This window comes from Candoia aspera, chromosome 2, assembly GCF_035149785.1.
Source record: "Candoia aspera isolate rCanAsp1 chromosome 2, rCanAsp1.hap2, whole genome shotgun sequence".
Taxonomy (NCBI): Eukaryota; Metazoa; Chordata; class Lepidosauria; order Squamata; family Boidae; genus Candoia; species Candoia aspera.
In genome coordinates, this window is record NC_086154.1 from 220,112,933 (window position 1) to 220,140,742 (window position 27,810).

The following is a 27,810-nucleotide window of genomic DNA, read 5'->3' on the forward strand; positions in this document are numbered from 1 at the left end:
AAGGAAAGGAGGCCCCACAACAAAGAAAGTCATCTTTGTTGGCTATGAACAAAGCCAAAGGAGCTACAGGTTCATAATGGGAGAGAAATTAATAATTAGCAAAAGTGCTTCTTTTGCTGAACAAAACTGGGGGAGATTAAATTCTAGCTCTCCAGTTGAACTGACCACCACAAGAGAACAGCAAGGACTTGCTGATGGTGATCTTTTGCCTGATGAGGACATTAAACCAGAAAAGCAAACTGAAGATCTGTCTGATAAGACAGATGCTTCTCAGGAAAGTGATAATCAAAATTTAAGCCCTGTATTACCTTGCAGATCTCAGAGGAGTAATAAAGGCGTTCCTCCATCACGTTTTCAGGCTGAAACAGTAAAGACTTTTCACATATTCACAGAACCTGAGTCTTTAGAACAAGTGAATGCTTTACCACCTGAGATTGCACAAAATTGGCATTCTGCCATGCAAAAGGAATTAGCATCCTTGAAAGAAAATAAAACATGGAAACTGGTAAATCTACCTCCCAATGAACGCTGTCTGGGTTGTAGGTGGTTTTTCAAACTGAAAAGGGATGCTGATGGCAAAATCCAAAAATATAAAGCAAGGTTGGTTGCAAAAGGGTTCACTCAAAGGAAAGATTTAGACTTTGACAAGACTTTTGCACCAGTTACTAAAGGTGAATCAATTAGATTACTGTTAAAAGTTGCTGCACTCAAGGGAATGTCAGTTAACCACTATGACATTCAAACTGCATTTCTCTATGGTGATTTAGACCACAGATTATACATGCAGCAACCCCCTGGCTATGAAAAAAGGGAGAATCTAGTCTGTGAACTGCAGAAGTCAATCTATGGGTTAAAACAAGCTGCTAGATCCTGGAACCAACAATTAGATGAAAAACTGCAGAATTTTGGTTTTGAAAAAGGAAAAGCAGATCCCTGTGTATATATGAAGAAAGACAAGGCTGTATCTGTGCATTTATGTTGATGATTTGCTGCTGTTCACATCAACAGAAAAACAAAGGCTTGATTTTGAAGCCTACATGAAAAGCCATTTCACATTAAAAAGTCTTGGAAATATAACAACCTAGGTTTGGAAAAACACAGGAAGAAGAATGGTAGCTTTCTGTTAAACCAAAGGGGAGATAATGGTAAAGTAATGTGAATGGAAAGACACATAAAGTCAGAGAAGATTGGTTTGCATCTTAATCTATAGTGTAAAAAGGGGAGTGTTGAGGTTTTCCTACTAACAGATTAAGACTGCTATATGTGCCTAATCTTTTTGGCCGGGTTAAAGGTTGTATTAGATTGTCTCCTCTCACGTGCTTCATGCAAATCACCTGGGGGGGGGGGAGGAAACCTGCCTGGACTTGTTCTCACTTCCTCTTTTTCTCTCTGCCGGCAATGTAAGCAAGCAAGGCTTGCTCCAAAGGGAGCTAAGTCCTTTAAATGTTTTGCTTTTGTTTTTGCTTTCTGTAAATAAATTATTTTTATAGAAATGCTTGGTGTGTGACTTTTTTGACCTCTCCTGGGCTAAAGACTTTCCCAGCATCTGCCAACAAAATGTAGAGGCAGTGAAAGACTTTGTATTTCTAGGTGCAAAGATTACTGCGAATGCTGACTGCAGTCAAGAAATCAGAAGACACTTAATCCTTGGGAGAAGAGCAATGACAAATCTCGATAAAATAGTTAAGAGCAGAGACATCACACCAACAACAAAGGTCTGCATAGTTAAAGCAATTGTATTCCCAGTAATAACATATGGCTGCGAGAGCTGGACCATAAGGAAGGCTGAGAGAAGGAAGATTGATGCTTTTGAACTGTGATGTTGGAGGAAAATGCTGAGAGTGCCTTGGACTGCAAGAAGATCAAACCAGTCCATCCTCCAGGAAATAAAGCCAGACTGCTCACTTGAGGGAATGATATTAAAGGGAAAACTGAAATACTTTGGCCACATAATGAGAAGACAGGACACCCTGGAGAAGCTGATAATTCTAGGGAGGGTGGAAGGCAAAAGGAAGAGGGGCTGACCAAGGGCAAGATGGATGGATGATATTCTAGAGGTGATGGACTCATCCCTGGGGGAGCTGGGGGTGTTGACAACCGACAGGAAGCTCTGGCGTGGGCTCGTCCATGAAGTCACGAAGAGTCAGAAGCAACTGAACAAATAAACAAGAACAAAACTGGGCAAGTTAGTATGTTACCTTGAAGCAAAGGAGAATAAACATTTTTTCAAAAAGAATTTTATTAAGTTCAAAGCAAAGATAAAAACTACAAAAAAGGAAGAAAAAACTACAAAACAAAAAGAACTGCTACAAAACAAAACAAAACAAAGTATAGGACACAAGAAAAAGAATTTTTATGAATTATACAAAGAAGTGACTTCCAACTTTCAACAAGAATATATAGCAATTTACATAAGCAAACTCTTATTCTAAATCAAAGATCACATTATTTCTATAAATCATTCCATTAGCACATATAGAAATCACTAAATATTATTGCTCCTTCCCCATATATTAATAAAAAAAGGTATGCAAATTTCTAAATCAACTTCCCCCAAAACAACCTTTATCTAACAATTCCTTTCCTAACACTGTTTTATATATTTCTGTCCACTATAATAAAAATAAATTTATAAAATCATATAAATTGTCTACTTTTATAACTAATGATACTACAACAATCTCAACCTTATTAAACCTAAAACCAAACAACTATTATTATATCTTATATCTATGTTATAAATCTTAAAAATCAAACCTTTAAAAAGTTCCAGTAAATCTTAATCCAAATTGTTAAAAAGAAATGAAATCATAAAAACCTCATTATCAATCCAATTAAATATTCTTAAAATTGTATCCCACATTTACATAACTCCATTTTATGCACAAGGCATTTTTTATGGAAAAATCAAACAGCCCAACTGCCCAGGGCTGCAACTAAGGGGTGGGAAGCAGGGCATGTGTCCCAGATGCCTTGCTGGGGGGTGGGGGCACCAAAATGAGTGCTGGGGGGCACCAAAATGGGCATGGAATCCATGTTTGCCCCAGGTAACACAGACCCTAGTTGTGTCCCCCTTAAAAACTCAAAGTTCTCAAGAAAAAAACCTCCCACAGAACAGGACCTCTGCTTTCCCATAACAATCCCTCAGCAAAACAACTCTGTTGGCAATTTGCTGTCCCTTTAACCCCTTTACAACTAGATAAACTTTATCTGGCATTTCAGAAAAAACTTCAGCCTCGCTATCAGTAAAAACGTCCTTTTCTCAGGTAAAATCATCATTTTCTTCTAAAACGTCCTCAGCCAGATGACACATTTTAAAACAGATGTTTTCCATGATGTCCCAAATATCTTGCAAAATAGCTTAGCAGGAATCTGACAAGATCTGTTTGATGGTCTGTTTGCAGGTCTGCACAAGCTCACAACAGAACTCTGAAAGAATCTTCTTGCAATCCTCCATTTTTTCAGGCAGGAGATTATGGTGCCCCCTAGATACTTGACTTGCACAGATAGGAGTTAATGAGTTAATGCAAAGCATCCAAATGAAATTGGCACAAGCAAAAGTACGCTAACAGGCAGGTCCCAGTGAAAGTGGACAGAAAACTGGAGAATCTAAACTGAAGATTCAACATGTAGGAGAATATTAAATCCTTCAAATTCAGTACAGAAAAAAAAAAGCAGGAAGGGAAATATTATCCTCAGTTGTCCTTAATCTTTAAATGGGAAGACAAGCCATAATGTAAAAAATAAATAAATAAATAAATAAAGTTTAACCCAGAAATAATTATAAGCATCAAGAGAGTTCGTTTCTTCTTGCTGTAGAAAACCTCTCTTAAGGTACATAAACTTTAAAAATATATATAAATTGGGTGATTTAGAAATGGGGTGGCTCGACCTAATGTCCCTTTAAGGCTACAAATGCAGCTAGGAAATGGTGACATCCCCTTGTCTCTTTCCAGATCATCATGAACCCTGCAATTCTCTGGCTGCAAGATGGTGTTCAGGAGAGCAGATGGAGTGATTCTAAGCTTTTTCTTTAAACATGAAAAAGCTCTGGGCTTCAGGTAAAACTTGCCCAAGCCCCCCCAAAAACTGCATGTTGTCAGTCCTGCCCACAGACAGAGCTGCTCAGTCAGCCATGTTCCCACCAGAAGTCCAAGAATAAAGATTCTTAAGGCTCTTTCTGTTCAAGTGGGTATAATCCTAAGAACTCTTACAAGATCACTTTTATGCAGCAATATCCAATTTGGAGGTTACAATGCATAAGATGTGGGAATTTTATTGGAAGAGCAAAGAAAGCTTCTCCCTGCAGGATGTTTACTAAGCTATCATAGTGCCAAGGTTTTGAAGGAATCTCCACACCATGGATTGCTAGCAAGTTTGGAGTAGGGCTGAGGGCAAGATCCCAAAATGCTTCAGTGTAGTAAATACCTATGTGGAAACTGGACCAGCCAAATTGATTAATAAATCTAACTTGCAACTCACAAGCTGATCCTTAGAGTTAAATCATATTGGTACTGAAATTAACAACCTGTGTTCTTCCAGATGTTATGAAAGTATAATTACTCACATCCTAGGTAGCATGGCCAATTATGAAGCATGCTGAGATCTGTCATTCAGCATTATCTGGAACCTCCCTGTTTCTGCATCCCTTCTTTAAATAAAGGTAGTATGTAAGCCTATTTGGCATGATCCAATCCAAGTTAAGATTTTCAGTAGAAGAGCTACTCACAACCTTGAATATTAAGAAATTAGACATTCAAGAAATGCTGGTATCTAACCTGTGCCCTTAACTGTGGGGTTCAATACTCATTCTGATATAAGTGCCAGTGTTCAGTGCAATTTACAAACTTATCTCTCAGAAAATTAATTTCATTTTTCAAGACATTCATCTGCAGACAATCTCCATGTTGAGTGTCCATGACACTAAAGTGAATGGGAGCAACTTTCTAACTAAAAGCTTGCTGATCTTGAGATGCTGAGATAGGATTTCAGTAGTTGATAATTCTGAATTTGAGTTGTATTTGAACATGACACAGACTGCAGTCTTGAATACATCAATTTCTTACATTATTTTAACTGAATATAATTTTGTCACTGAAACTTAGATTCCTGTCCATTTATCTCCATCTCTATTGACCAATAGAATTATCATGATAATCTGGATACAGGTCAAGTATAAGGCTGTTGGCTACATGTAAAGTGTTGATTTCTAAGGTATTCATGCATCCTATTTTGACAATTTCTTGAGTCAAAGCATTATCAAGTAAAAGTCCATACAAAGCGAAATAATGGATGTTTTTCTCAGCATGCCTAGCTTTTCCATTTAAATAATCAATGTATTCCTGCTGTGCCAAATGAAGCTAAGCATACACTTCTATATCTTACTCTGTCTTTAGTGTGAAGGGAATCTGGAAGTGAGGCATAGCAGCCTAAACATATAACTGAAGCTGATTTCTAGGATGCTCAAAATGATTTAAAGAAAAACAAACTTTCAAATAGAGTCAAATGCTGTATTTTCCTTCAGACAAACATGTAAATGCTTCGATAGAAACAGTTTGATTTTTTTTTTTTACTCTAACATACATGTGTGGGTGTGCACAAATACTGAGTGATTTGCTGGTTTAATAGGTTATAATGGGCTTTGATGAAATGTGGCTATTAGCTATTGACTTGTTCCAAGGAAGGTTGATTGAGTGTTTAAGTTGGTTGAATGGAGAGGAGGTAAAACAATTGGAGATTTTGCCCCTCCTGTTGGTTTAGAGAAGAGAGAATGATGTTGGTTTGAAATAATTACAAGCTCAGCATACAGATTATAAAGAGATATAACGAGCAGGTTGTATGTATCCAGGATACTTTCCAAAGAAAACTAAATGAAGGAGCTCCTATTTGGACAAAGTTAGTGTGGCATTGGGGAGGAGGGGGTATGTTTTCCCAGTCTAACATCTGCTTTCTCATACTCTCTTTGTCTCTTCTCTCAAAGTTCTTGTCATCTTTGTCAGGACTCCTTTGTAATTTCACCCCAGCAAACCCCTTTTGCAAATCCAGTATGAGAAAATTATCCATATCACTCTTCCAGCTTATTATTTGTATATATATATATTTTAAATTTTCAATCTTCATCTAATTTCATTTGTAACCCATTATGTCCATCTCTTTCTTGCAGGCTATAATCTTTAAAACCACCTTTAAGTCAATTTCAGTTTTATTCAATGGGGCTTGTTCCTTCTGTAAAACAAACCTTCTGATTCCACTATATAGTTAAATAACTTGAAAACTTCCTGCACCCTTTCAGTAAACATTTCTTTTAAGGTAGCCATCTGCTGCCCTCTAATGTCCAACCTTCAAAACCATCTTATCAGTTTCCAATATAAACAAAGGTATTTTCCCATGAGAAAGGATCCTTTTAATTAAATTCAAAGTTTTAAGCCAAGTCCATCTAAGCCCTTAATCTGTTTAAAACTTTGTAAAGCCAACAATAATCATCTGTACTCACCCTTTTGCTCTATATTCAAAAAAGAAAATTCTTACAAAACTTCAAATTTGTAATTTTCGTTCTTAATGGATTGAAGGAGATTTTACCCAGCAAATACAACCAAATTTGCAGTTCTGAAGGTTTTCAAAGTTTAACAAGTAGTTAAAAAAAAAAAAAAGTAAATTCCAAAGTGATTAAAAAGATGAGGTTTGGTCAAACTTTGAGTCCATAAAAGGCTACATTAACGTCTCTGAGCTCAGTGGAATCCCTCGACTCCCAGCTGTTTGCAAGAGACTGCAAAAACATCATCTTCTGCTGTCTACTCACAAAACAAAACACCAGCTGTCTGGAGAACATATAGGTAATCTCAAGATCTCTCCTTGATCTGGAGAAAATTTTCAGCAGTCCATATCTAGCATCCAGCTGCCTTTCAGCCATAATGTCTCCCACTGTCCATGGGACATCAGTTTGCCATTCCAAACTGGAAGCAACTTCTCATAGTCTAGCTTAAAATTGTAAAAGCATGAATTATTATTGCCAGGCCCTTTCATTCCACATAAGGTTACAATTGGTCCACCAGCTGAACAAATCCATGGTCTTCATTTAGAAATTAAGCAATAGGTGTGAATCTAGAAGAACCCAAACCATGGAAAATTCAGACCTATCCAGAGTCAAAACAGGAGCTCACAGAGAGCCAGATGATTTCTGGATAAACGAAACCTCCATTTTTAAAAATTTCTTTTATCCTACCAGTCCTCCACAATCTCCAGATACAGGTTAAGACCTCTACCAAATCCTCCCAAGATGGAGATGTATAGCTCAATTTCATTAACATTTTCTGATACCTTGCCCCAAACCAATGGATGACCCCTACAAGTGATTTCATGTAGGTTTTAAAAAGCAGATGAGAGAGTGCCAAGCCCAACAGCACCTCATCAGGGAGCAACCATGGGTATCTCACCCTCCCCCACAAACTCAAACCAAACTGCCCACTTAGGAAAGAGTGGAACCACTACAAAACAATTCTCATAGGCGCTCCATCAGGATGCCATGTTCAATAGTACCAAATTCAGCTGAGAGATCCAAAAGGACCAAAAGGACTACAGTCCCACATCCAGGCCCTGAGGAAGGTTATCCACCAAAGTAACTTTCTAAGCTTGAATCCTGCCTGAAAGAGGTCCAGTTAATCCACTCCACAATCTTCTCCACAAAATCCCTACTTCCTATACTTTGTGTCATGGAAATCATGGCTTTGTTTGTTTGTTTGTTTGTTTTACAGATGAAGGAATAGACAGCCAGAGAGTCCGTAAAATAATGGGGAGATGCATAAAAAAGCCCCTCCTTCCACAGATTTGATTAATTCAGGAGTATAATCAAAAGAAACAAAAGGAATTTGAAGGAAATTCTATTGATAATGAGGAAGAAAAACAACCCTTTTCTGCAAGGATAGAAAATAGCCAGAAAAGGAAACAGATTTGAGAACACGAAAAGAAAAATTTAGGGAGGGGTGTCACATGATCATGAAATTAGTGACTCTTGCTAATTTGTGATAACTTTTTTAATAACTTTGCAAATAACATGTTAAGATCTCCCAGATTCTGCACATTATGAAACAGTGACCAAGCAAAACTCAAATCTTACTGGTACTCCTTTATTTGAATACTACAGCTTTGCAAATTCTTCATTAGAGGAGCTTCGTAATCCACGTTAAGGATCTCTTCTTGAATCACTGAAGTTGTCTCCACATGCCCTGTGTGTGGGCAGCCAGCTGAGCCTGGAAAAATATGGGGTTGCATTATTGATTCAAAGAGAGGTGCTTCATATGTGCTCCAGTGCATTGTGAAATGCCTCTCAAAGGATTTGCACAATCCTATTGAATACTACTTTAATTTTCTTTTCCCACCACTTTACCCTATAAAGCTTAAATCTTATGATCCTGCGATCATTATTTTTGAAAAGGAACAACACTTCAGGGAGAAATAGTTATCAGAAACAGCTATGAAAAAGTGGGGTAGGGTGAGAGTCACAGGATCAGGGTTACAAATGTACTTGCTCCTTTCCATAAATATATGCTGATCAAAATATATCTAAATTTTTTAAAAACAACATGTATAGTTGAAATTGATTAGTGGTGAGACACTATGTAAAATCCATGCTTAGTGAACTGAAACAGCCTGTTCCAAATGTCTGGTTCAAAAATAAGCTTTGATTTTTATTGATTTGTTTTAAAAGAAAAAAGAAAAAAAGAAACAGTCCAAGATTGATGTTCTGGCACGATGATTGACATTTTATTTGAAACACTCTATTGTACATAAGAAAGAATTGATGGCATAATAGTAACATCACCAAGCATGATTGTCTATTTTTAAATGTGTGTATAGGAACACAGAATAGTAAACAGCTGTGACAGTATTTTCACTAACAATGAAGTGCATGCTTTTAAAAATGTGTTTTATGTGATGCCCAGCAGTATCTGCAGGAGGCACCAAAGTCAGCAATATGGCAAATGGAGCATCTCAATGCAAGACCCATCCCTTTTATAAATGCACTGATGTCACATACATGTTCAAAAGAGACATCTGCCAACTTACCAGTTATGACCCCAGCCCCAGCTCCCCAGGTTTCCTTTGTGATGCCACTTTCATGCAAGAGAAAGTGAAGGTGGCGTTCTTGAAAGTGTCATGGCAAAATAACTATTAAGTATTAATTCTTTATGTGAAAATTAATGGTTAGATAGAGGTAGATGGTAATGATAGTTTACAAGATTTTGGACCATTCAGGATACCAATACTCTTTATTTGACCTGTGATCTTAAATTAGACTGTCATGAACAATATTAATTTATTGACGTTGCATTTTATATGTTATACTACTCCTAGTTATAGACTTCTGAAAAATAAAGCTACTGTTACATGTATACACTTCATAATGTGTGTACGTTGCCAATAATATTCCCTTAATACAGTTTTGTAGGTACTTTTTCTTAAAGCATATTTTTTGTGTGTAATTTTTGAGATGCAAATTGGGTCAAAATTCTGACAGAGGTTTTGGGTGCACGTGATATCTTTAATTTCTCTGTGTATATGTGTGTGTGTGTGTGCATGCATGGGTTTTTGCTTGAGGATCTATCTATCTATCTATCTATCTATCTATCTATCTATCTATCTATCTATCAAATCTCTTGTTATGGCCTCAGTGAAAAGACAGTATTGCACCTGAATTTCTTCTCTTTCCCAGTTTTCACAAAAGGAACCGATGCCCTCTTTCAAGACTGAGTTACTGCCTGTCTATATCAATGATCAGAACTGCATATATTTGAAAGTAGCAGGCAAGTAGATCAGACTACATCTTTAAGCAATTAAAAAAACAAACCAGAAATGTTCTAATCATTTATTTATTGATTATGCACATAATATGCATTTTTGAAACAAAATACAACCTGGAGAGTAAACAAATCACTGGATATGCCATCAAGATGCCAATAGGTTTCTAGGAGCAATTTAAAATGCAGGAGTTAATCCACAGTATAAAATCCAATATGGCTTGGTGGCAAGGAATTTTCAGAACCACCTACTTCAGCTAGAGTTGACCTGTCTAATATGAACATCACAGGAAAAAAAATGCTCCTAATTTCCCATTCCTGGGTAATTAAAGATATGACAACTAAGAGATATTTTTTCTGCCAAGGTCCCCATGCTGTGGGACAATCTTCTCTGGGAAGTAAGACTTGCCTCAACTTTGTTGACCTTCAAGAAGCAAGATAAAACAGAAGCCTCTCTGGAGGGATTTTATAATTAGGAAGAAAATGCCACAGTAATGCTATATGCCACTTTGCTTTTTGGGGTCCATTGCTACTGATTTTATTACTGTGGCATTTTTGGTTGTATATTTGAATGTTTTATCTTTTTGTACCACCGAACACCATAGTGGCTGTGGCAGAGCAAAAATGAAATAAAGAAATATTCATAGGCAGAGATAACTTTGTAAATAGTTACTGAAGACCAGCACATTTTAATTTGTCTGAAGTTTTTTTATAGACAGAGCTTATAATATAAAAATGCATCTGCTTGCTAAGATACCACTTAGCCTTTCCAAGACAAGAATTGCTTGAACAGATGTTTATCAGTATTCTGACCTGCACTCTCACTGCAACCAAATCGAAATGTCTCCATAATCTTATTCATATTTTACAATTTTCTCCTTTCTTTTTAATTCTTTTTAAATTTCACTTTTCATTTTTAACACTTTGCCAGTTCCTCTCTCTGTCCAAAATACAGACATCTCATTTTCATAATGATTGAAAAAAAATCATCCTAATTTTTCATGGAGGGTTCTAAAGGAAGCTGATTATGCTTACCACTGTTATTGTAATATGAAGTAGCAAGAAGAAACCACAGTAGTTGAAAGCAGTATAAATACATACAAAGATAACAAAGAACAATATAATACAAGCAATTTATATGAATAAATGCTTACATCAGAGGTGCAGTCCGAGGCCCTGAAGGCTGGGGTCAGATGAGTTCCATAGACTTTGAGTGTGGTCCTCAAACACCTTCAAAAGTTACTATAGAATTGTAATTTTTAATGTGATAGAAAGGGAAAAATAACAATATATGATGGAAAATAATCCTATGAACTATGTTTAATCCTAATTAATTAAACATAAATGAACTGTACTGAAATGTGTTCTGTGTCTTGCTCCACCACCCTGATTTTTGGGGTACAGTCCCTGATATCCTAGTCTATGTCTAAGTGTGGAATTTTGCCCCCCCCCAAAAAAATATATTTGTACATTTTTGGCTTATACTTACAGCTTGGACAAATGTGGCATGTTTTGCCTGATGCCCATCAGACAAGATGGAAGGAAGGTATATATCACTCACTGTCAGTCTTGTAATTGTCTCTTAATACCAGCACTATAGCATCCAACTACAGCAGGGAACAAGGCTATTCCATCAGGTATTTGGAGAAATCAGCTGCTCTTCCCTTCCCTTCCCTTCCCTTCCCTTCCCTTCCCTTCCCTGGTGGTTTTTTTTTTTTCCAACTGATAATTACAACCACTATGGCTTTAACAATTAGTTTTTGAATGTGGGGTGTGTGTGTGTTTATCTTTCTTCTCCTTTTTTTCCTTTTGGTCTTATATCTTAGAATGCAAGTTTTGTCACTGATCTGGTAGCCACATTTCAATATTTTCAAACATAAGTAAAACAGAGTTATCTAAATAGATCATTTTCCAGGGAGAGGGGGGGACATCATAAGAACTATTGGATTAAGACTATTTCTCCATAGTCCAGCAATCAGTCAGGTCATAGAATTGGTGAATGTCTCCTTGTCATCTAGTATTCAGATATAAACAGCTGCTGCACATTACAATTACACTGAACTCTTAAGAAGTGTCATAGAACTACCCATAATAATTTTGTATAATTCATTTTTTTAAAAGTAAAAAATCACTGCATATGTTCAAGTAGTGAATTCCATAATTTAAGTGCTTAGGTGTGATTGAGTGATGTTTATTAAAGTTATTGTGTTTAGCTATTGATAAGTGGCGAATTCATCTGACAAGTTTGTAGCTTGTTTATTTAGAAGAGAATTTTGAAGTGCTAGCACTGTAAGAATTCTTAGGCAGTGCTACTGTTTAGAAACTAAGTTGGTAGTTCTAGCATTACAACTAGTATAGACAAATTGGATGATATTATTTCATTTTAGTAGGTAGCCTATGTAATGAATACTAAGATTCCTAACTTTGTAGCCCAGGATTATATAGACAAATGAATCAGTTATTCAATGTTTTTTCTACAGCATTTATATATCATTAAAGTGCATCTAAAATGTGTTTGTATTTTAGTGCAAATGCCCTACACATGAAATTTAAATATATTTACATTTTCCTTTCAATAATAATAATAATAATAATAAACTTTCTCCAATATATAACTTTTGTGTACTATGTATACAATGCATTTTCCTTCTTTTTTTTTAAATCAGGGAATTGCATCACAAAATTCAGAACCATGGTAATAGAGCAATAATTGTTTTAGTTTGCTTATTTGTTTATGAGGAGTGACTTAGGATGCAATAAATAAATATTAAAACAAGACTCATACTATCTGTCCCATCTCTATAAATGCCCATCATTAAGGCTTCTAATAAGCAGAGAGTGTCCTTTTCAAGAATTAACAAACAAGCAAACGTTAATGCCATGCTAAAGCACAGAACCATTAACAATCTCAGATATGCAGATGATACCACTTGATGGCTGAAAGTGAAGAGGAACTGAGGAGCCTTATGATGAAGGTGAAAGAAGAAAGTGCAAAAGCTGGCTTGCAGCTAAACCTCAAAAAAACCAAGATTATGGCAACCAGCTTGATTGATAACTGGCAAATAGAGGGAGAAAATGTAGAAGCAGTGAAAGACTTTGTATTTCTAGGTGCGAAGATTACTGCAGATGCTGACTGCAGTCAGGAAATCAGAAGATGCTTAATCCGTGGGGGAAGAGCAATGACAAATCTCGATAAAATAGTTAAGAGCAGAGACATCACGCTGACAACAAAGGTCCGCATAGTTAAAGCAATGGTATTCCCCGTAGTAACATATGGCTGTGAGAGCTGGACCATAAGGAAGGCTGAGAGAAGGAAGATCGATGCTTTGGAACTGTGGTGTTGGAGGAAAATTCTGAGAGTGCCTTGGACTGCAAGAAGATCAAACCAGTCCATCCTCCAGGAAATAAAGCCAGACTGCTCACTTGAGGGAATGATATTAAAGGCAAAACTGAAATACTTTGGCACATAATGAGAAGACAGGACACCCTGGAGAAGATGCTGATGCTAGGGAGAGTGGAAGGCAAAAGGAAGAGGGGCCGACCAAGGGCAAGGTGGATGGATGATATTCTAGAGGTGATGGACTCGTCCCTGAGGGAGCTGGGGGTGTTGACGACCGACAGGGAGCTCTGGCGTGGGCTGGTCCATGAAGTCATGAAGAGTCGGAAGCGACTAAATGAATAAACAACAACAAGGCACAGTTGAAACAATACAGTGACTGAAACACTGGACTTTTCCACACTGCATTCTTAAAGCTGCTTAATGTCTGTGAATAAACTGGCTAGCAATGAAGCCAACTTAAGAAATTTGTGTCCAGATTTCAGTCCCTTCCTCTGTTTGGGGCACAGTGATGCACCTGATAGCTTCTTTATCCAATGCAAGGACTAATCTTGTTCCTTTGACTCCCCTCATACTGGACACACCTTCCTATAGGAAGAAAGGGAGGGAGGGAGGAAATCATTTCACATTTCATCAGTGAACTTGTCAGAAAAATGTTTAGCCATTCATGTTCCATTGTTGAACTTGTAAAAACAATGGTCTTGGCAGGCAACAACCAGTGAGCAGAGAGGAGACATTCCTGCCACAGTGCACAGTTGCTAGAGGGAGTAGAGTTGTTTGGCTGCAATGAAATTAAGCAGAGCAGGCAAACTGGAGAGCACTTCTTGTGCTGGCACAAGTCAGAAATACTACTTTTGACATGTAGCAGAAGAAGTTGGAGAAACGTAGCTTTAGTGAACTGGGGCGGGGAAATGAAAGACCAAATTATATGTCCGTTCCCTCAGGAAATAGTCTGGGGTCCTTACTTACATCATAGCAGTATGATTGTGAGGAATAGCCTACTGTACCCAGAAAGTGTAAGACTGGACAATTATAAATCTGTCCTAAGAAGTTCTTTTACTTTAAAACTTAACTGTAGCTTGTCATATGAATACTTTCAAATATTCCATTCCATCTGAATATGAGAGTAGTTCAGAATAAAATGTTCTTGCATAACTCATTTGTCAGAACTCATCACAATATCAAAGGCCAAAAACATTCTGAATTTTTAAACACTTGTGCCAGAATAAATGGGCATTATATCTTCTACTATTTTCATAAGATTTCTTATAACACACACATATATAAGCAATTCTAGATATAATATACTTCTGATAATATACTGTGTTTGTTTTTCATATATACAAGTAGCAAACATTAACGGAATTAAGAAATGGCAGTGTTTTCCAAAAGTGGCAATCCAAAAAACCAAATAAAACAACCAAAAAAATCATCCTGTTCCCATCAGGATCTAATATCCTACGAAGAGCTGCAATTAATCAAACCCAGAGACAAGAAGATAAACAGAGTTCTCAAAAAACATGATGTGCTTTTGCTGCCCCCTTAAGACAAGTAAATATAAGTAATAGTAAGCACACTACAGGTCCCCGATCACGTTTTCTCTAAAAGGCTTTCTTGAACTGAACTGTCACAGAATGATCATCATAATGGATTTGTTTAGTGGAAGTCTGAACAACGATAAATCCTGACTTTTCATGGCATCTCTTATAATATCAAAGAAACAAGTAGAGATTGCTCAGTCAATTCATGTTAGAACCTTTAGAAAAGCAAACTCACACTCTGAAGGCAAAATAAATGATAGGATAGATTAGATTAGATTAGATTAGATTAGATTAGATTAGATTAGATTAGATTAGATTAGATTAGATTAGATTAGATTAGATACTGTAGATACTGTAGATACTGTAGATACTGTAGATAATAGAGATTTTCCAATCAGAGTAATAGTAGTGAGAAAAAAGCTCCGGTTCTTTGCCTGATACACTGTACAATGATACATTGCATAAAGATTCAGACAGTCCATGAGATGATAATTGAAAAATTATAACAGGGATGAGTTATTATCACTTTATGTTCTGTTAACCTTTGGAAGGAGACCTGATTAATGGATGGTCATTGACTTCTCTTTTTAAATCACATTTAAGATTTTGATATCAGGATATTAACACTCAAGCTTCCCTTTGCGACCTACAGCATTCTATTGATCTACTGCATTATTGTTCATCGTAGCTATTTTAAGTTGCCAATTTTCAGTGGCAGCACTGAGTACTGTTTGAATATGTGATTCCTTCTGGCAACGAAGATGTCATAGAGCATCAGAATCATTAGCATTTTGGATGAATTATGTCAGAAGTTGTCCTACACCTCTTACACTTCGTAGCTCAGGAAAAATGGATTAAAGTGGCAGTTGAAAAGATACTTGAGCTATTATGAGTAGTGCGTTATTTAGAAAAATGTTGGGCTTGGTTCATATTGGTTCTGGAATTTTTAAACAAGGAGACATTTGGAACTGACAGTCTGTTTTGAATTCATTCCCCTAAACACTTTCTAAGCAGGAATATACCAGTTCTCCAAAGGTTTTCCTGGTTACTAGATTATTCTGGGCACAATTTATAGGGGTGTGTGTATGTGTCTATGTGTGCTCCCACACCTGTACTTTCGAGGCAGTGTTGACTCCTGGCAACTGCCTGGACAAATCCATGCAGTTTTCTTGGCAAGATTTCAAAAGTGGTTTGCCATTGCCTCCTTCCTAGGACTGAAAGAGAGTGACTGGCCCAAGGTCACCCAGCTGGCTTTGACAGGACTAGAATTTACAGTCTCCCAGTTTCTTGTCTGGTGCCTTAACACTACAACAAATTGGCTCTCTTTATAGAGCTTAGATGTAAGATAATTTAGGAATATCTTCTTTTCATACCAGTCTGTCCTTACCAATGTCCCAGCCATGTGGGAGGCTGATTGGTAGGGCTTCATTGTGGTTGCATCTAGACTGTAGAACAGGTTGCCTTAGAAAGCCAGACTGGTACCTTTGCTATACTTTTCACTGACATGTTAAGACCTTCCTATTTAGAAAGTCATTTTACTTAAACATGTTAGCTGCTGTGTCTGCTTACTTTTATTACACAATCATTTTATTATTATTTTTTAAAAAGCTTACTTTTCCACTGATTTTTTTTTAATACACATAAGAAGGGTGCATATATTTTTCTATAAATAAATAAAATATTCAGAGATGTAAAACAAATACTTTTTTTGCATTTCTTTAATTTCATCTAAATGCATATTCTGCCCTTTGGTTCATAGTACTACTCAAGGCAGCTTACAACAATAAATCAAAATACATAAGTACATACAAATATACATAGCTCTAATGCAATTTCCTTGGGGGTAAGCCCAGTTACACAGTATGCAAAAAAGAACAACAAAATACTAATCCAAAGAAATGAAAGACAGGAGGTAAGGGAAAAGAAAAGGAAATCTAATTAAATCTAGTTTATAGCAATGCTGTGTGTTGTACATCCCCATGCCATTCTGGGCAAACCATCCTTGTTTCTATCATGTCCTTCCATCTCTTTATTTGAACTTCTCACCCCTCTTTTTCTGAGGATTCCAACTCCTTCCTAATACAACTCAGCTTTGTCTTCTTCTTCCTCCAACCTAATCTCTCTTCCTTTATATATTTGTTTTGCAATTCAGTCTTCATCCATTTTCTCCATATGACACAATGGCTTCCTTATCAAACCACTTCAGTGTGCTTCCTTCTTACCAGTCACTCCCTTTTGTATTCAGTCTGCATTCATTCATAGCCCATACATTCTACATTCCACCCGACTGAAAAGCAAAACAAGACATGGACAAATAAAACTCACAGTTTTATACTTAAAAAAAATAGTTTATTATGTCCTACAGTTTTAATATTTACTGATTTATGCTGTGTGCAAGGTCATTTTATATATCACAAGTTCCCAGCAACAATATCTTATTGGTGCTTGATATTTGGAATAGAACAGCAACATTCTTAAAACATTAATTTGTTCCAAAGGAGCTCCTATTTACTCTTCAGGTGTTCTCTGACATACACCAAAAGTCAGGCCCCATAGATAACATAATATATAAATTACTTTGAATTGGTCACCATTTTCTTCTATATGCATCCTTATTTGTTTGATGCATTACCTTTGAACATTCCTAAAGACAGCAATGTTCTTTCTGGGAAAAAAATAATAAAACATATTATGATTGGCTTATGGGGCTGACTTTTGGTACATCCTGTATATTTGTTATAGACTTGACACTCAAATGCTTTTAAAATTTGTATTATATCTCTATTACTCAAGGTAGACCTTCAAGCCTTGTTTTGTCAAGGAGTGGCCATGCCATCATAGTATGCCTGGTTATGGGACGGAAACGGCACTGGTTGCACTTATGGATGATCTCTGGCAGGAGTGGGATGGAGGCAGTGCATCCATCCTCGCTCTCCTTGATCTCTCAGCGGCTTTCGATACCATCGACCATGGTATACTTTTGAGCCGGCTCAGGGAGTTGGGAGTGGGTGGCATAGTTTTACACTGGTTCACCTCCTTCCTCCAGGGCTGAACCCAGTTGGTGTTGATAGGGGAGGACAGATCGGCCCCACAGCCCCTTCTTTGTGGGGTGCCACAGGGATCAGTACTCTCCCCTCTCCTTTTTAACATCTACATGAAACCTCTGGGCGAGATCATCCATCACCATGGGATGAGGTACCACCAGTATGCTGATGATATTCAATTGTATATCTCCATCCCGGGTGAAGTAAGTGATGCCGCGACTACCCTCTCCGAGTGTCTGGGGGCTGTGGGGGCCTGGATGGGGAACAACAGGCTTCAACTGAACCCTGGTAAGACCGAGTGGCTGTGGGTTAATGGTTCTTCTGTATCCGGGACATTAACATCTCTGGTTCTGGATGGGGTTGCACTGCCCCAGACAGACCCAGTGCATAACTTGGGGGTCCTCCTGGACTCACGGCTCCTGCTCAAAGAGCAGGTAGCAGCCGTGGCCAGGAGAGCCTTTGTGCAGCTACGTGCCGTGCACCAGTTATGCCCCTTTCTGGACCGGAAGGCTCTTTGAACAGTCACTCATACCCTTGTTAACTCTCATATAGACTATTGCAATGCGCTCTACATGGGGCTACCCTTGAAAAGTATCTGGAAGGTCCAGCTGGTCCATAATGCAGCTGCGCAAGCTGTTTTTGGTGCCCCCAGAAGGGCACATGTAACACCACTGCTGCGCAAGCTGCATTGGGTACCAGTTTGCTTCCAGGTCCAATTCAAGGTGTTGGTTATTACCTTTAAAGCCCTACATGGCATGGGGCCAGGTTACCTGAGGGACCGCCTCCTCCCCATTACATCAATCCATCCCACCTGATCGTGCAGAGAGGGCATGCTGCGGACCCCGTCTGTAAGAGAATTTCATCTGGCGGGGTCCAGGAAGTGGGCCTTCTCTTCAGTAGCTCCCGCCCTGTGGAACATGCTGCCCCCGGAGGTGAGATTGGCCCCATTGCTCCTGGCCTTTCAGTGGAGTCTGAAGATCTGGTTCTGCCACTTTGCTTGGGGTGGAGAGGGGAATAGATCTACATGGGGATGGTTGCTATAGACCATTCCTCCCACTCTTGGACTGTTTTAGATTCTTCACCACCTGGATTCTTTATTTTTACCTGTATTTATATTATTTATTATTGTATTTTATTCTGTGTGTTTTATGGTTATTGTTTTTAATCGATTGTTGTAAACCGCCCAGAGTCCCCCAATGGGAGGAGATGCACGGGGACAAATTTGATAAATAAATAAATAAATGCAGATTTTCACAATGTAAGGCAGTTTGTGGATGGAAGAAGCAGTTGTCTCAGGGCACTTTCATAACAACGGTTTCCACTCTCCAATTCCTTGAAAGACATTTGAAGATGAACCACTGGAATATTTATTTCTGTTAATTCAGGAACAGAGTTAACAGCCCTACCCTGGGCTTCCACAGACATTCCAGCACCATACAAATCCCTTTATTTCCATTCTACTCAAAAAGGTAGGAAAGAAAAGCAGCCTGAGGCTTTGCATGCCACTAGTACTCAGCTAAAATACAAAGTAAGCTTTTAATTTAATTCCTACTCACTTTCCTTTGGCTACTGAGGGGGTGCTACAAAACCATCAAGTTAACATTCCTGTTAAAAGACCTGCTATCTGGCAATTTGCTAATTTTGGGAATGAGAAATTCTGCTAAGTTTCATTTGCTTGGTTTCTCTTTTTTCCCCTACCTTAATTTCCTTTTATTCTAATTCTATATCAGTTTGTTTCATTGGTTGTTTTTTTTAAAAAGAAGACAATATGCATTTATCAATCCATTATTATTCATGGATACAATAAGAATTTAAAATACAAACTCTTCGTAAGCAAGCATTTTTGGTAACATATTTGGGGATTTTTTTCAGCAACATGCCCATTTTTTCTGGGTATATTTTCCACTAATTTCCACATTACAAATAAATACTTTTTTAATCACAAAATTTAGGGAATGAAACTATGGAAAGGCAAACTTGTACATCAAGTTTTCATTGAAATGTGAGCCAGACTCATTTCTTATACCTCTCTTTTAAGCCAAACATGATGAGCCTTCAATAAAACTGCTCCAAGGACAGAACCATAACTTGTAATGATGTGCACACATTTTCCCTGAAGGGCAGATATCAGTTTCAGGAAAATGAGAGAGTTAGATTAGAAAATAGCATGGTGGAAAGATGAAAACCTCCTCTCCCAACACTGTTTCCTTGATCTACATGGGAAGATTTGCTCCTTATGGCTGTTTTGGATGCTGGGGACAAGAGATCTTGCTTTAGTTTTAATTATGGATTTGCCAGCATAAATTGACTTCATTTTAAATCTCTGTCATGGGCACTGCAAAAAGATCACTCTAGACATGCAGTTGTTTTCATGGCAATGCCACTGAGTGTCAGTAATATACAATTGAGTCAGATTATATCAGTTTAAAGGAGACCAATAATCCTTTTTTTTAACCTTCAGTAAGGCTATTTTAGACAACATGCTTATTATAATATATCATCATAAGCTTAAAGAAGGTGAACTGATAGTTATTTCTCCCTCACACACACTCTAATAGAAAATGTCATTTTTCAATCAGGTGGGGTTTTTTTACCTTTTGTTCCTTGTAGATAAAATATAGCAAAGCTGATGGAAAGAGTAACAATGTTAGAAAAGCACTCAATGTGAGATCAGAATCAGGCCTACTGTCTTAAGAGTATGGATCTATCCTCTAGCTTATTTTATATCATTGACTTGAAAGCCTTAGGCTATTTTTTTCCATATGTCATCTCCATTCTTGCCCTTCATTCTAAGCTTCTATTTCCCTTTATCCTGTCATTTTCAGTATTTCTTTTTTAAACCATGCAGTAGGACCTCAGCCAGATGTGATTCTCTGCTTATTTTTTATGAAGGAAAAATAAATCAGTCACAAGCAACACACATATATTGTGCCACATATATTTTGCTATCCATTTGTTCAGTATTTTTTTTTTCATGATGCCAGTCTGTTTTCAGTATCTTTTTTCCACTTGGTTTGCATTTTCTCATTAAGCAGCAGATTTATTCATTATATTAGCCATAAGGTTGAGAAGGAAAGGCAAAAGATGGACATACAGTAGTTGGGTTTTTATCTGTCTCTGCTGAATAATTGTAGTTTTGCAGCCTTGTTGCAGTGTATCTATCACATACTGAGTGGCGAATGTAAAACTCCATTCAGTCCAGGTTTTGGGCAGTATATCGAGGAAAACGTTCCTGTCTAAAATTAGGCAGTACTGGGGATCATTTTGGGATGAGAGTTTAGGAATTTTAAGAGGTAAAATGGAGTGCTTATGTGTCTAGCATTATGTTAGTACTCAACTATATTCTTCAATGGATAAGGACATCATCCAGACATGCAAATGTACATTGTATATTTTCATATACAAAGTGGTGTTTGGGTCTCCCAAAGTTTGCTGGGAGGAAGAAACAAGTAAATGTTTGGGAGTCCCCACTTTTGAAAATATAAATTCCAGCTACTTAAACCAATTCACTCATTAAACTTAAAACAGAACAAAACTCTCCATGCCAAAACTAGGAAAACAGAAAATCCTGGCTTGACTTGTGTGATTCACATCCTTCCACCACCCACTGTAGCCCTTCTTCTTCCCAGTGTGAGCCTTGCCCTCCAAGGGTATTCTATGCACCCAACCCTGATATTACATGCAAAAATATTGTAGCATAAGCGTAAAGGTTTCATCATAAACTGCTTGTTTCAATGCACAGCACAGTAGCAATACCCACAGAGACAGATACACACAAATTAAAGAGTCATATTAATCAATTACAAAAATTCCAAAGTAGTTTTAATGCTAGCCTAAATGCCACAAAAGGTATGCTTCAAATGGAAGTTAGCACAAAATGCCCAATGGGATGAAAGTTTATGTCATTTTGTTCGGGGCTAATGTGTGTAGCCAGTGATTATTTGAAAAAGTGGCATGGCTTCTTTATCAAGAGAATGAGACAGAGAAAGACAGAAAACCAGCTGGCTTGCCAGCTTTGACCCAACCATATTGATTAAAGTTAAGATCTGTCCTGAAAATCCTTGAAATGTTGTTCTATCAAAAGTCCAGCTGTAGGCAGATTAATTCCCAAACATCGGGTGATGTGGTGTCTGCCCTAAAATACAAACATAAACATGCAATCCTATACTCCCTTACCTAGAAAGAATTTCTGTAGAGTTCAGTGGTAGTTCCATGTATACTTTACATTGCTCTTTTAGAAGTTCATAATCTTTCTTCACTACTAGAAAAAATATTATGAGCTATGATTTGAACTCTAGTTTGGATTTTAATCTGATTAGAAAAGAATGTCCATCTTTCCTTGTTTCACTCTTTCCACCTTCATCCTTGCCCCCACCAATTGTCCAACCTTCTTTTCTTCTTATCATTGACTAGATTTGCACAATGAAACAAGTAGGCATTTCTCCACATTCCATTTTTTCCCTCTCCAATATTGCAGTAATTGTTAGAAAATCAGGTTTTTTCAGGGAAATTTTTAGATGGTTGTCCAGATTTGAGAGAGAAATGGAGAAGGGAAGAACTCTCTCAGTCTTTCCTCTCCCTTCTTGAAGCTACAGTGATGCAGGAAGCAGAAGAGGAGAGAAGAAAGTACGAAAGGTATGGAGTAAGCAATACAATTGAGGATTGATTCCCAGGGTGAAATTTGTTTAGAAATAGACCAAGCTGTTTTCCTTGTTTTGTCTTTTACTTTTTTTTTTTTTTTTTTTTTTGAGAAAGGGGACAGCTTCTAAGTCTCCTTTACTTTACAACTGGCAATTGATTTCCTTCTTTTATGCTTCCACAATTTTACCTGGTGCTCATTAGTCTCCTGCTAAGAATTTAGATTCTCAATATTTGAAAGTAAATGTGGAAGATAATCAAACATTGGCTTCATTGTTTTATTCCCTCCTCTGGTTCTGAATTAAATATCAAATCAACCTTAAATCAGCTTATATTTGTAATAATAAATAGGACAAATTCTACTGCCTTCAAAAAATACATTGTTCAAATTTCAAAGTATATATTTAACTCTCAATGTGCTTATACTTTTTCCTCATTTGCATGTTTTGATTTCCTTTCCTGGGTGAAAACTCAAAAGAATAATATCTGAAAGCTTATTTTTCTTTAATTTCTGTTTTAGTATGCCATCAAGTTGCTAAACATTTTGCTCACATTTGAATCTGAATCCCCCTTGAAATAAAGACATAATCAAAGTTCTGCAGTCAGCCCATGTTTTTAGAAGATGCATTTGACAAGCTAGTTTATTTCCTGCATGTTTCTGATGTTTATTACTTGGTGTTACTCATTTGTGGAATTTTCTCTTTCTACAAATGTTGACACAGGAAGATTAGAAACCTGTTTTAATAAACTTTTCATTGTTTCTCAGTTTATTCAGTTATTAGAACAGTCATGAAAGAAATGAATCATATTCTGGTTGTTTGATATTACACTTTTCCTCTCCTACGTATAATCTATTCTCATCATCATCATCATCATCTGTCACCAGTAACTGAAACTACGTGAGATTTGTATAGATCATAATTAACCTGTCCCACTCCACTTTTGGCAACCTTCTGTTGTTGTTTTTTTAAAACATATTCTTCAAGCTTTACCTGACATTCCAATAAGAGGCATCATCTTTTCCTCTCCTTTATCATAAACTGTACAGATAATTTATACTATACTTGATGTAGTAAGGTAGATGTGATTATACCAGTATGATTTTGTGATGGCACCAATTTAATGGTGTGACACTTTAAAAATATTGGAAGTTTCACATCTTCAATATGTGACCTCTTGTCTCTTTAATTACTGGTGTGCAAGAGCTGATGATGTTGTTGTCCTCCCACTCCCAGCCTAGGGCAAATGCACCCTATGCCTGTGTTTTCCATCTTTGATTCAAAATTGCTGTTTTCTGACCTCACCCATATTAAGCACTTCAGAGCAGATGATCTGCGGCACTTCACTGTGTTCTAATAGGAGTCCCAACTCTGACTGGCTGTAGTGCTTGGCATGATCGCCCCACCCCTAGGGGCTGCCCCATGCAGCCATTTCAACCCAGGATGGATTACTGTGTTCTCTGTCAATCAGCAATTGTGGTAAAACATAATAGACAGATCAAGTAAAAAACAACAACATGGGGCCACTGTCAAAAACACAGTGCCAACATCTTCTACAAACACCAGACTTCATTGCCTGGGGGAACATCCAGGTTTTCACAGCCTTATGGAAACCAACAGGGCTGGGACCATCTGAATTTCTGGGACTATTCCATAAGGCAGGCCCCATGAGAGAGAGATCAATGGATCCAGCAATGGCCCATTAAGTCAATGAACTATCCTGAGCCAAAGAAGCTAATGCTCTGTTCAACCCTTGCATATTCCACTGGGGTGAAGTATCCACAGTGCCACAAAGCTTCCCTTTATTTCTAAAACATCTTTGTTGCAAGGAAGAACTGTTCAGCTTCATAAAAACAAAGGAACAATGTTCCAAAGTTTTGCTTTAAAACAAAGTTTCCATTTACATAAATTGGAAGGTAGAAATGAAAGAACTACCTGTTCTCTTACATCAGAACAAGGATGGTATTTTACCCTGAGGGGTAAAAAGAAAAAGAAAAAAGTTTGCTTTAGTATGAAAATAAATAATGTGGGAAATGGTGGCGGTGACAGCATCCAAGTGAGAAAGCAAAGGAAAGATACCCAGAATGGTGAAGTGCAGTAAAGGCAAAGCCAGACACTGGTAGCCTGATGTACACAGCAGCCAGCTGATGGAGCTTGCCTTTCCTGCATGGGTGGCAAGGGCTGGAAGCAAAGGAACAACTAGTTGCCAGCCATTGTGATGGTTGTAGCCTGGCCAGAGCACTAGTTTGCTTCCGTCGCTAACCTCTCAATCTGGACTGGAATTTGACTGACTGAAAATAGCATGGCAGCTAAAAATTCTGGGCTGCACTGCCAGATTGCCCTTAGGTTGCATCCTCTTTCCCCGAAGAATAAGAAATGTCATCTTCTCCAAAGTCATTAACTCCTACCTGCCTCACCCTTTAGCTATTTCCTCATCGTGGTGGCCCCTGCAATAATAACAACAAAAGATGGTCCAGTCTCTTTCACAAATAGTAATCCTTTAATAACATTTACATTGGCAATACTGCTTTGGCCAAACACCATATTAAAGAACACCAGTACTGAATTATGTCAAAACTGGTGCTTTGCAACTAAAGCCCAAAATTTAGATTGGTTTCTTGCCCCAGATTTATACTGTGTTAACCATGAGCCCCTGAAATAATCTTAAAGATTTCTATTACATTTAAAAATAATGGATTAGGCACTATGTACAAGGCTCAATAAGACTTAATGTTTTTTTTCTCTTGACAACAGTTTGTGTTTATTTGGAATTTACAACATGAAATATGGATGATTGTTTTCTTTAAGAAGAGAAAAGAGAGAAAAGCAGAATATCAATGTTGACCATTAACAAAAAGGATGAACTAAAGTATGATGTACAATAAGTGAAATGCAGACTGGTGCAGAGAAGAAGTGGAAATTAATCCAATATTATTAATTTTCCTCATGCAGTTATTCAACCTCTCTGCCTTTTATAGATGTGGATGGATTCTACATTTTCTTTGATATATATACCTTACTGATTTGCTATTCATTACTGAATGGAGTCTAATTGATATTGATTTTTCTGCCTTGCTTATTATCTGGTCTAGGAAGGAAGTGGGCTTTGAAGATAGTGCATTGTGGTGAGAAGTGTGGTGCTAGAGGCAAAATCAATATACCCAGGAAAAGCTGAAGAAGTGGTTATATCTTGTGGCTTATTGTTCGGAAGGGAGATGCACTTCAGGGACATTTATCAAAAGTCTCATCAAATGAAATTTGCTGAAAAGCTCCAGTTTAGGTCAGAAGTAGCTTAACCCAAAACCATTTTCAAAACCTAAGAAATCCATTGGTTTGTAGACTATATATTTGTGTTATTCCTAAAATGTACAGGAGAAGAAAAAAGAAAAGAAAAAGAAAGCAAGATCATTGGTCTGTCAGTCTGGCACAAAATCTATTACTCTTGCACATGTATTATTTCAGGTACCTTAATTATAATATTAATCACGATTGAGTTATTCAAGGGCTAGAATCATACAGTTGCAAAGGCCATTCAGGCCACTGATTCAAATTCATGGCTCAATACCAGTATCCAAATTAAATATCTCCATAGAACCATGGAATGGAATCATAGTGTAGAAGGCTTTTGGTGCTACATTATGAGCAACTTCAGTGAGGCAGCAGTACATCGAATCCAAGACACAGATTTTAGAATGACTTAGAGGTGGGACCTTATTTCTTAAATAATGCTGTGAATATAGGGATTAAATTAATAAACAGCCAAATGCTACAATAAGTATGTTTTAATTTATATTCATGCAAGTTTAGCATTACTAGAGTTTAAATTTCAGAGAGCAACCAAATCATTTTAAAATCCAATGTATTACAAATAAATGCTTCAGTTAGTTTCCATACTCCTCAGCTCATCCCAACTTTTTCTTTAATTCACTTTCACTCATTACCTTCCCACCCAAATCTGAATTCTGAATCCTGAATTAATTAATGACTCCCACTCAGTTAGAAATAGTTTTTCTTTTGCCCTAAATTTGCTATGTTCTGTTTTAACAGTCTGATCCAATTTTACATCTTCTGCAATAATTCAGCAGAGCATTATTTCAGAGCAATGGGAGTAGAGTTAGATATCGCAAAAGGAATGGTGAAGAATATTTAGAGGAAATTCTTCCATGAGGTCTTTGAGGCAAGGTAAAAGTGAAAGGGGAAATACCTTATAGCTTTTGTCAGAAAGAGTGTATGTGTGTATGTATGTATGTGTAGATGTAGATGTGTGTGTGTGTGTATGTATGTATGTGTATGTATGTTTATGTGTGTGTATGTGTGTGTGTATATATATATATATATTCTGAGAAAGCTCTAGATTCAAAGGATTAAATGGGACTAGAGAAAATTTGTGACAAAGACCAATAACTCAACAGCCTGATCATGCTCTTACCTGTTATCTAAGGATATATAGTATCTGTAAAAAGACAAGAATTGATATAGTAAAATACAGGAAGATGCCCATAAAGAAGGGTAAAAAGCATAAAGCCTATTAGTGCACCAGGGGCATCCACCATGTGTGTGTGTGTGCGCGCGCACAGGCATGCATGCGTGCACACACGTGCATGTGTGTGTGTGTTAAATGTCAAGATGGCATTTGTAACCATGCAAACAGACCCACCTTTTTAAATGTGCATTGCCCATGAACTGCCTCCCTCCTATGTGTTCTTTGGGATAAAAGGCATCTAGTTTAAGCCACTAATTTCTTATGTAAGAGCAGATTTTGAAATTTCACTGTTCGCTCAGTAGGGTGGTTCAGTGTAATCAACAAAAAGTCCTTTTCTTGGAGAATAATGAATTGAGTGCAAAAGAAAATAATATATTTACTAAGAATATCCAGTCATAAAACTAAATTTGAAATACTGCCAAGCCTTTCTTAAGGACTAATGAAAATGCTAAGTCAGAATGAAAAAGAAAAACCCTAAAAAAATAAAATGAATGATAGAACCCTATGTTATTGTTGCCAGAAAATTAAGGCACATACTGTATGTCCATATAATTCATAATACATCACAAAATATTGAAGACCCAAGAGATAGAGAATTATTTTGATGTAAATTGGATTATATTTTACTATCTAGGGAAGTTTCATCAACGGCATATCAAATGGATGCAAAGAAACTTACTGCAACTATCAAACAATAGCTTGATTAAATTTTTTTGGAAATGAATGGAACCACTGTATTGGCAAAACAGGAGCTGTTTCTTTTCATGAAACTAGAAGATGTGAGTTATAAAAATCCAGATGGCCACCAGTTGGCAGGAAGAAATACATATGATTCTAACTCTTTGCTACTAACTAGCATTTAGCTGGGTTTTTGCTGCCCAGATCTAGTAGCCCTAATAAGATGATCTTTCAAAATTTAAATATAATTGAAGTTATCTATGGTACTTGTGATGGAATGTGTTCCTGAAGGAGGG